This window comes from Pogona vitticeps, chromosome 1 (assembly GCF_051106095.1).
Source record: "Pogona vitticeps strain Pit_001003342236 chromosome 1, PviZW2.1, whole genome shotgun sequence".
Classification (NCBI taxonomy): Eukaryota; Metazoa; Chordata; class Lepidosauria; order Squamata; family Agamidae; genus Pogona; species Pogona vitticeps.
Window position 1 is genome coordinate 136,185,700 of NC_135783.1, and position 11,705 is coordinate 136,197,404.

General features: G+C 39.4%; 1 non-coding gene across 1 annotated transcript; it reads right to left on the minus strand.

Annotated features, from left to right (window-relative positions):
* Positions 1 to 1,264: 1,264 nt before the first annotated feature.
* Positions 1,265 to 1,431, minus strand: LOC140703465 (U1 spliceosomal RNA). The gene has a single exon (XR_012082847.2). It is a non-coding gene; the product is annotated as a U1 spliceosomal RNA (small nuclear RNA).
* Positions 1,432 to 11,705: the final 10,274 nt, after the last annotated feature.

Here is an 11,705-nt window from a genome sequence, read left to right on the forward strand (position 1 = left end):
AGCTCTGTTGCCCAGTGCCTTGAAATCGCCTTATCGCTTGACCGTGAAATACAGTACATGTTGTTCTTCCAACAAAGGCCATCGTATGTGAGAAATTCGTATGTGTGTTTCTTGACAGAAACAAAGCAGGCAACCGAGAGGAAGAGATGAGCAGCTTTGCAGAAATGGGCCCTTTGCTCAGTCTTCTGATCCAGCGTTGGAGTAGTCGAGGGATCGTCAGATCCTGGCCTCCAGAGCAGTGCTTCCCCAACCTCTTGGCGTCATGCCCTGCCTTGATCTTTGAAGAAACCTTCAAAACACTTCCTGCCTCTCCGCTGCTATCATGGGTTGTTGTTTTGGTATCAAGCTGCTGCTAGTTTAGGCTGCTTTATTAAATACTCGTGTCCAAAAGGTCCTTATGATTAAGCCTTCCAAACTCAGGTCTTCAGCTTCGATCCACTTCATATTCAGACTTCCTCTTCCCTTGGTGCTTTATTGTTACCAACACAAGGTGTTTTGGTGCGCGATCAATTTCCTCAGCAACACCTGCCCAAAAACTTTCATTTTCTTCAGCATCTCTGTGTATCTTATTTATATCATTGGAGCATAGACTGGAATGGTGGCAATGCTGGCAGGTCTTCCAGGAAGTCTGTTTGAGATTACTAGCCTTTGGCTCTTCCAAGAAGCAGCAGAAGTGGCTTCTGACTTGGGTGTCTCATCTGCCAGCACCATCTCTTGTTTCATATTGGATTGTCCCAGCATTATAGGGTTATCATGATATAAAATATTCAGCACTGGGTTATTATTGCCTTCTTTGTGCAAGAAAGAAGAATTAACTTGAGTATCATTGCTGTTTATGGAAGAACCTTTGACAGTGTTACCTAGCACAGTTACTTAGTGGTGCCTCAGTCTAGACGATGACTTTTTTTGAGCAATGTTGCACAATTTTCACTGGATGATGTTTGGGTCCTTGCCTCACAAGATGGTGGAGTTTTCCCCCCCATTGAAATACATTAATTACATAAGACCTACTTTTTTATCCCAAAAAAGTGGGGGAGAAAGTATATGCTGCTGGTTTTCCAGGGTCTGCCTCTTGGAAAAATCACAGCATATACCTTCTCCCCACCCCTTTTTTTGGATAAAAAAAAGTACGGTAGGTCTTATGAAATTGAAATATTTCAATGGGGTAAAAACCATCTTGTAAAGCATTGCCAATGGAGCCATGGCTACAAATTTAAATGGCAGAAAATGATAAAAACAAGAAGGAACTGAAGGGTAAATATACTGTAGGAAATCAAAAATGTAATCCTTTATTAACACAAATTGTGCAGTTGAGTTTCCCACATTTGGGGAAATCACAGAGATTAGTAGCATACATGAAGTGCAATAGAAAAACCTTCCCCCTGGGAAAACCACTTTTATGACATGGCATTTCCCCTGCAAGATATGATTTGGAATGGTTGTTGCACTTCCTACCCCCTTCTGTTCCCTGACCTCCCAAGGCATGGTGACCCCCCTGGCTGCACCTCCCACTCAGTACAGGGCTGCACAGCCCCAGTCCTGCCAGAGGCCAAGAGAGCTCCTCAGTGTTTTGGGGTGCCCTGCGGGACCCCCATCAGGGGCTAAGTGTTCCTCCCACAATCCTCTAGTGCACAGGTATTAGTATATGCTGATATCTTATGCTAATTATGGGAGGAACACCTGGCATTAGCTGGTTGTTTTCCCCACATATGCTAATATGTTATGCTAACATAATGTATTATCATATGCTAATACCTGTGTGCTAGAGGATTGTGGGAGGAACACTTAGCCCCTGATGGGGGTCCCGCAGGGCACCCCAAAACACTGAGGAGCTCTCTTGGCCTCTGGCAGGACTGGGGCTGTGCAGCCCTGTACTGAGTGGGAGGTGTAGCCAGGGGGTCACCATGACTTGGGGGGTCAGGGGACAGAAGGGGGTATGAGGTGCAAGGGCCATTCCAACTCATACCTTGCAGGGGAAATGCCATGTCATAAGAATGGTTTTTTCACAGGGAGGTTTATCTATTGTCCTTTGGGTATGTTGTTAATGCCTGTGATTTTCTCAAATGTGGGAATCTCAACTGCATACTTTTTGTTAATTGTAGATTACATGTGTGATTTCTTAGTTTTCTGTTCATTTCTTTTTTTCCCCCCCCTCCATTGGGGACCTATTGCAAAAGCCGCAGGTTTTGGTGATGTCTTATATTGCATTCTTTCTCTTTTATTTCTCAATGGTAAGAGCAAAAGGTGGCCTTGATTCTTTTCATTCTCTTTCTTTGTAGCTGGAGAAAGAGGGGGAAGGCCATCTGAGACCCCCTGAATTTCTAAAGGCAGTGCCGGTGAGGGGATTGCTTTTCCCCAATATGGTATGGGGAACTGTGTTTTGCAAGATGATGTCTTTTATGGACAATTTACAGAAGACGGACACAAGACAGTGGTTTTTCCCAATTAGAATGGGTTAATTTATTCCAATGGGGAACTGGGTTTGCAAGATGGTGTTTTTGCAAGCGGAAGTAATTAAAATTGTCTTGCGAGGCACCACTGTACTCTGTAGCTGACCTTCAAAACATTTTCTGTCCTCATCATTACTGAGTTATACAGTGAATATAATAACTTTACGCACACCCTGTTAAAATATCAAGTGTCTGTGATGTAAAAAAAAGAGACAAAGATAAATTATTTCAGAACTTTTTCCATGTTTAATGAGACCTATGAACTGTACAACTCAGTTGAACAATACAGTAAACTGAAATCTTTCAGGTGGAGGGAAGTAAAAATAAGAAACCTGAAATAAATAATCTGGCCTCATTCAAGGTGGAAAAAGTTCTGGAATGATTTATCTTTGTCTCTTTTTTTACATCACACAGGTGACATTTTAACAGGGGTGTGTAAACTTTTTATATCCACTGTAACTTTTCTTTTGGTGATGTGATTGCTGTTGTGTTGCGTTAGAAAAAAACATAATGGCAACACTATTTTTGTTCATCCCTCCCCATCACTGTCTTCTAGGGTATTAGAAATTATATTACAATTTTTTTTTAGGGTGGCACATGTGTTGCCGAGTTTTCTCTTTAGACAGGTTACACTTGAATGTGAGGGCAATCTGGCTGCAACATCTGTCACCTCATTGATCGCCGGGGTTGATTCGGCTGATCTGGCTGGCTAGGCAGGTGTCCCCTTCCTCCCTCAACGCTCCATGTGCGTCCCTCCCGAAGCTGCGTGCTTGGTGGTGCTTTGTGGATGCTTGGTGGTGCTTGGTGGAAGAGGAAGACCATCCCAGATAGAAGGAGTGTACCGTTCTTCTGTCAAGGATATACGATAGCTGTGCTCCCCTGCTAGAACCTCCAAACAAGCTCAAGGTCCATTTGTAGGAGAACGTAGGGTAGTCAGGTTTTAGACATGTTCACCTAGCTTCATTTTGGTCTTTTTGAATCCAAGGTAAATCCACCCTATGCTACTTGTTCTTTTAATGGTAACTAATAGCTTTACTGTGTGTCTTATTTATATTTTATACTAAATTTAGTTGCTGGAGCTTGTTCTGTCAAAACAATTTATTGAGAACTGCATTGAGTGGCATTGTCACTCAGAGGTCAGATTAATGTTATCACTGAAATAATGGTGGAGAGTGAAACAATATTTGCAGAGCAGGGAGCTGGTTTGGAAATAATGCGTCTTAGTTTTGTACAGTACTGTAAATGGAGTAGTAAGAATATCTGTTTGTGGGATTGGAACAAGGTACTCCTCTCAGTGAGATTAAGCCTCTGTAGTACAGCATTCTTGTTACACATTTACCAAGCAGATGGCTGTGGGAAACCCACAATCAGGAAATGAGCACAGCAGAACCATTTCCCTCATATTTCCCAAAGAAACAGCTGTGTAAGTCTGTTGCAGCCTTTTGCAAAAGTATAAGAAAACAAAATTGCCCTTCCCCACAATATTGCAGATCTTTAAACGCTAACAGATTTATTTCAGTGTGAGTTTTTGTGGGTCAGAATCCGCTTCTTGAGACAAAGTTAGTGCTAATACATGTCACCTGTATATATATATTCCATTGATGGTGAGAGTTATGTGCAGGTGAGAATAAAGATGATAGGCAAAATGACAATGGTTTGCTGGACACAGGAATGGAACTAGCTGGGAAAAACTTGGGTTTCACAGGAATTTTAAGAGTTCGTTATTGAACAGAAGTCAGAGTATGTCAAGGAAGACAACTGTTCTCTACCTGGTAAGACCTTATAGACTGAGAACTGGGTTATTAATCTATATAGTGTGCTAGGAAGCCTTAATCTCTGTTTAGGCCCTTAAATATGCACTGGAATTTAGTTATTTACCAGCGTCTACTGTCACCCTCATATTCTCCAGTATCAGGAATATGAAAACATGGAGGGATTTATATAGTGATTATAATCACTAAACTTTTGATAACCATTAGACTTAACAATTTAATTCTCCATGAATGTATCCAATCTCCTTTTCAAATTGTCCAATTTCAAACCATCCATTATGATATCTTCTATCTAGTGGTAACAAAGAGGGTAAGAAAAGAAGAAAACAAGCTGCCTGCATGTGTTCACGTCCTTTTATCTCCCCACATCATGACTGCCCCCGGCCTTCATCAAAGAGAGTTTTCTTTAATCAAGAGAATAGATGACATCCAAATTACAAGCGTGACAGAAAAACATGTAATATAGAAATGGGATAGAGAAGATAGGGAGCATGTAGGTGTTGGCTATAGTTATCTAATTCAGCTTGCATTCTTAGGAGATTTCTTGTTGCTTATGTCAAAGGTCCATAAAAGACACAAGCCCTGGTCAGTGCCTCAAAAGGGATCCCAGATTCATCCTGGGTTTTCTACCTTTGCTTAAATTAAAACAAAAGTGTGCTGCTTATATACCGCCTCATAGTGGATCTAAGAATGTAAAATTATAACCAACTGCACAGGACTATAACAATGTGCAGAAATAAAATCTGACCATAACAGACACCTTCTGAGGTAAACTAAATCTTCAACTTTGTTCAACTTAGATACAATTAAAACACATAACCAAAGAGGAAGAGAATGGGAAATTGAAGGTGAACCAAGTTACGAGAATGATGGAAAGACAACGAAAAGACCAGAGCCTCCAGACTGCAGTCAGGAGAATGGCTGGAGAGAGCCGGGCCAAAGTGAGGAGCTCAGCTGAGGACAGCCAATCTAACATGACATAAAGAAGTAGGCCTGATTATTTGCTTGACAGATTTGTACAAGGCAGGTGTGAATATTACAGTGATAAATCTACAGCAATATAATAATGGATGTCCTCAATTAGAGCATGTTATACTTTGGTTTGTCCACACTAGCAAGCTAGGAAAGAAATACAGAGAGATACCCCTTGGTTCCATCTACTGTACTTGTCAATTCTGATATTGCTCCTTGGAAATATTTATAAAAATGTGAAAGACAAAAGAAAGGAAGGCAATAAGAAGTTCTGAAGAATATAGCTGCAATGCTCATCTTTAATCTTTCATGCTTTTTATGCAATTCTTGTTACATGGGCTGTCTATATATCTTTAGTCATAGTAAACAGTATGATTCTGCTGTCAGTTAAAAAAAACACACCTGCTTTTGAAATGAATCCAAAGTTCAAGCAGAATCCTCCCAATAAGCAAAGGTAGTGTTTCAACATTCTTCCCTCAATTCCAATTTAAAGTAATCTCATGAGTACATAATCTTATCATAAGAACCACAGCTGCCTTTATTTGAATCACTTTATAAATTTCTGGTCACATGATGGATGGGTAAAATAAATTCACGGTTTTTTAGAAAACAAATTGCTGACATGGACTTTAAAAATGATCCTAATCCTAAATCGCTACTATCCACACCAGTTTGGTATTTGTGAATGTTGCTCTGGATTTACTTTGCACCTACTTGTGTTTTAGGCACCATGATCACGGTATGGCCACCATGTTTGTTCCCTTTTGTTATTATTTTAAAATGCTAAGTGATATACAGTACTGTATCGGTATTCTCTCCCTGAAGAACTTTTCTTCGCATCACTTCCTTGTAACATTTATCCCTGCTCATCCCTTCCTTTCTCAATGTGGAGAAATCCCCCACCTAGTGGCCTTTGAGAAGCAAAGCAGCGTACCCCTGAAACAGAATGGGAAATGAGCTGATTTTGTCGGGATGGCATGTGAAGCCTGCAAAACCTGTTCAAAATTCACTAAATGTATCAAAAGAAAAGACAGCCCTTTATCCAGCAATTCATGTGCCGTGTGACTATACATAAATATACATTGGTATAAATGAAGTAGGAAATTGAAGCTATTCAAATGGCCTGTGTGATTACGCTCTTAGATCCAGAGCCTCAGGTGGAGACCAAGACTTAGCCTTCTCAGCAAGAGTAGGATGAAATCAGAAAGAATCCGAAGAAAATACATGTGAGAGAATATAAAGAGAAACATGGCATGCACGCACATGGCAAAAGTGCATTCAGGGGCATAATTTTCTGTCTATCAATGGTATGTATGTTGGTGGGGGTGCATGGATGCATAAAGCCAGCCTGAACAAAATTTTTATCCGGTCTCTCTTTGAGGCTAACATTTCTGCTGACCCTTTGAAAAAAGCAGACGAGACATCTAAATGCAAGGGCTTATGTGGAGCCAATCACCTTTCTTCTTTCCCTCTCTGTGAGGTCATGCTTATTCAGCAGGGCTGGCAGGATCAGTGGCTGTTTCCATGTTTTCATTCCCAATGGACTGTTAGTACAGCTGGCAACTGGTTAGATAATTCAGTATTGTATGTGTGAATTACCTTGATTTGTTTTGCTGTTCCAAAAATCATTTAACATAGGATGTGATGTAGGGCTTGTGCTAATTCATATTAACAACTTGTATTTCTATAATTCAGAATAGAGGCTATATGGGCAGTATGCAGAGATTACAGACTGGCATGTGAAAGGCACAGCCTTAGAAAAAGAGAAGAGAGAGGAATGGTTAAAAACTGTGTGTTGTTAGACAGCTGAGACAGGGAGGGGAAAAAAGAGGAATTTATGGGATAGCGAGAGGCCTTGTGTTTCACTGGAAAGGAAGTGGTTGATAGTACAGTGGAAGTCTAGAACCATAACAGAATGCATAATTGTGACGTACAGAGAGAGAGAGTCTGCCATCCTCAACAGAGAAAGGACAGGAGGAGACATCCGGATGTGTAGAGGGAGAACTCGTAAGGATAGAGGAAGATGAAGTGAAGAGTGAGTGGGCAATAGAGATATGTCTGGCAGAAGATAAGGAGGGGGATAAAGGGGAGGAGCAAGATCTGATACTATGGGAGGAGGTTATAAAAGGGGATGAAGAAGTGCGGGAATTTAGAGTGGAAGTAGACATGAAAGAGAGGAGCAGGAGAGATAGCGCGGTACAGACAGATAGTGTGGACATGCAGGCTAATAAGGTTTGTGACCTGCTGAATGAATTCCCAAACCTTAAAAAAGGAGGAGGGTTACTTCCATACCCCTCCTCCCCTAGGGGTGAGAGAAAAGTAGTGAACCCCTTAGAATGGACAGTTGTGTTCTATCCCCGCAACCAAGGTGGAGGGAGGAAAGTGATCAGATTCAGTCCCGTCTGCAGTCCCGTCACCACCCCTGGAGAGGGATTAAATGAGACACCTATGTTGTGGAATTGTGTGCATGGTGAGGAGTACCCCGATGCAGTTGATGACCGATCGTGAATGTTTTGGTCCAGCCCCGATGTGAGAGATGACTATGTACCCCTGGTTCAAAGATATGGAGTTATGGAATAATTCCTGAGTTAAGTCGTTTTGATCCGTTTGATCTTGTTAGTAAAGAAGCAGAAGAGAATAAAGTTAAAGTTGTTGAACAGTTCAGATTGCCTCCGTCTCTCATTCCCGCCAAAATGAAGGAACTGTCACCAGTTCAAGAAGAACCCAATCACAATAATGTAATAAATATTGCTGTGCCCTTTTACACTGCAATTACAGGAAATATCTTTGAACTTGGAGGGCTGAAAAGAAGGCTGTTTCTCTTTACTGATGCAGATGAGAAATCCACACATTGTGGTTTATGGCCACTACTACCTAGATTAAGACAAGGAGTCAGGTGATCAGAATGTAACTAAATATTTTTTCTTTTACCCTTCTCTTTAATCTCTTTCTCTGCCCGGGTTCAGGCCACCACTCTTGCTTCAGCATCCTCTCTATTCTTGACCTTATTATCTTCTATCTTACAGCTTTCTTTATCTTATGTTTATTTTCTTTATCTTATGTTTATTTTCTAGTTTAAAAGACAAAAACCAAAACTTTTTCCTTTTGCCATCATCTTCTCTTTTGTGTTTTCTCCTTTTATCTTCTGCTGTAATGCATCTGATGGGAAAGATAGTTAACACTGACCTTCAGAAGAATATAAAATGGCCAAATCAAAGTTCCAGTAGAAGTGACTTAGTTTTAATCTGTCCGGATCTCAACACTTCCTAGTTGACCACCCTAATTGCCACTGTCATGCCTGGTTTGGTACCATGGTAAGGATGGTCCACTTTTCAGTGTTTGGGGGGGGAGTGGTGAGAGTGAGGGAGAAAGTTTCCTATTCTGGAGCCTCCATAGTCCGTTCAACAAGTCTGTTTTTACAGATTTAGCAAAGGGAAGTGGAGGCTCCTCAGACTCCTTCCTCCTGAGGAAAAGCTACCAGTTTTGCTGCTTCTACAAATGCACCTGCCATTTTGAGCTGCACTTTGACTGCTACTTCTGCCTTTGTCACCATTTTGAATTACTGTATTTCTGGTGACTGCTTTTTTTTCCTGCTTTAGTGCCGTGTCAGAGCCCTCGAACAAGCTGCTTGATACTTCTGTGTCAGTTACAGGCTGTTTCAAGACACCAGCCAGTTTTCTGAGGCTCTTTTGCAACACCTTTTCATGAGCAAGTCTGAGAGGAGCAACTTAGCTTTTGAGCCTAATTCAACACACTGCCTGCTTCTCCTCTCTATGGGACCTCAGTTTCCCGTTTTTGGGAACAGTATTACCAGTTAGATGCTCAAAGTTATGCCCCTTCACTGAACCCTAAATTGTAGCAGACCTTTTCACTTACAATCTACTTCTTTCTCTTATTATCAATTGTAAAGCCAGCCATTAAGGCAAACCCTATTTTCCCATTAGACTGAAATTTAAAAAAGGGTTTGGTTCCCGGAGAATTGTCATGCCTTATGAATGAAATCTCTCTTTTCCCTCATATTTCCTCCCTCTTTCTTGCTTGCTAGCCACTTCCCTCTGGTGTATATTATCTTCTCTATGAAATAGCTTGCCTGCTGAGTGCTCCCCTCTGACCTCTGCTGTCTCGTCTTTTCTTCTCTCAACTGCAAAGGGGCATAGGGACCAGTCAGAAAAGTGCCATTTCCTGCAATTTTCCATCATCTGTTGATAATCCGAATCAGCTGCCACCCTGCAAAGCAGAAAAGCTTCTACTGCTGCAAACAAACATTATGCTCTGAATGAAAAAGCAATGGAATAATAGAAAGTTTAATCCAAACATCTGGGGACCCAAGGTTGGGAGCCACTAGTATAGACAAATAGATACCGCTGCTTCATACCATCAAAGAGGCCTTACAACAGAATGGTATAAGATAGACAAGACAAGCTACTACCCTGTTTTCCCGAAAATAAGAAATAACCCTAGTATCATTTTTCAGGATGCTCGTAATATAAGCCCTACTCCAAAAATAAGCCCCAGTTAAGTGAAAGCCTGCCCTCCACCATTGTGCAGCAGCCAGAAGAAGATGACATGACTATATTTGAATAAACGTAGATTGTTGTACATGAAAAAAAAATAACATCCCCTGAAAATAACCCCTAATGTGTTTTTGGAGCAAAATTTAATATAAGACCCTGTCTTATTTTCAGGAAAACATGGTAACTGAAGACACTAAGAAAACATTTACCAGACCTCTGACACATTTTCTGTTCAAGCCACTTCTCAGTCATGGTGAGGTGGGTAGATCTCCATTTGAACAGCAAATATTTAGATACAAAATAGATCCAATAATATTCATGAATCTCTTGTTTAAAATTTCACTTAAGAATTTATTGGCCCAATTCATGTTAATGAAAATGAGTGCAGAGGGGCAACTGCAGAGTGGGTTTTCTCCTCTAGCAAACTCCCTCCATGCCAATCTTGCAACCAGTGTGGGATCAGTGGTGTGACAGGGAACCTCTTAGAGGGGTGGGAAATTCTTGTGTGATTCCCCTTCTGTGATCATGTAAGCAGATAGAATTCCAACTAAAAGATTCTGGATAAAAATCCTTTCACATAACAGCCCCTAGGTAGCACGTTTTAGAAAAGGTGAATGTAATCAAATATTTTCATCACACTGGTAACACAATCTAGCCTCTTGTGAAGTGCTTCCTGGAGTATTGTTCCATTGCTTTAAAGAAATAAAGCCCACATTAACGATTCTTATTCCAAAACCCAATAAGGATCAAATGGATCCGGGATCTTATAGGCTTATATGTTTAATAAACCAAGATGCCAAGATTTTCACTGCTATATTAGCAAACAGATTAAATAGATTTATAGCAAATTATATTAAGGAAGATCAGTGTGGTTTTATTAAGGGAAGACAAATGGATAATTTAACCAGACAAGTTTTGAACATTATATATGAGATAGAAAAGGAAAAAGGCTTTTCTATCTATATTTTCTATCTATATTTAAGGCTTTTGATTGTGTTGAATGGCCAATATTAAAACTCCTAATAAGGGGTTGGGGATTTGGTAAAAAATTTACAGGGGTTATAGACCAATTATATTCTGATAATACTTCAGAAATAATAGTTAATGATGGTTTAACAGAATGGATTTTTCTAGGCCGAGGTATGAGACAAGGCTGTCCACTTTCACCAATATAGTTTTGTATGGTTATAGAATTCCTAGCTAACACAATAAGAAATGATGAATTAATTAAAGGACTAGAGAAAAAAGGATACAATTAAGATCAACCTATTTGCCGATGACTCATTATCAACTATTAAAACCCCAGTAGAAAGTATGGACAATATTAAAAATCACTTAGAAAAATTTGGGGAAATAACAGGATTAACTATTAATTGGCAAAAAAAACCCACAAATAATGATGTTTAATCATAATAAGCATGAACAAATTTTTAATAAATAAATATAGTTTTAAAATGTATAATATTAAATATTTAGGAATAAATATAGTTAAAATGACTCAAAAATTAAAGGAGGAAAATTTAATAAACTAAAAAGTGATATTAAAGATAAATTGCAAGAGTTTTCTAAATTGAAACTATCATGGTTTGGGAGAATCATTTTGATTAAAATGAAAATATTACCTAAAATTACCTTTTTATTTAGGATTATCCCAATACAATTAGAAGAAGAAGATTTCAAGTATTGGCAGGTATTAGTAAATAGATTTTGTAATCACAGTTAAAAAAATAGAATAAATAAAAGATACTGATATAAGGCTCAATAAAAAAGGAGGTTTAGGTATTCCTAATTTAAAAAATCATTATATAGGGAATCAGTTAAAATTTATTGGAGATGTTATATACAACAGAGAAGAATGAATTTGGTGGGATAAGGAAGCCTCAAAAATAAATGAGAATGTATAAAAATACTTGTCTAATGTAGTAAAAAGAAATACAATGAATCAAATGAATAACCCCTTTTTAAGAAATATGTTAAATATATGGAATAAATATAGA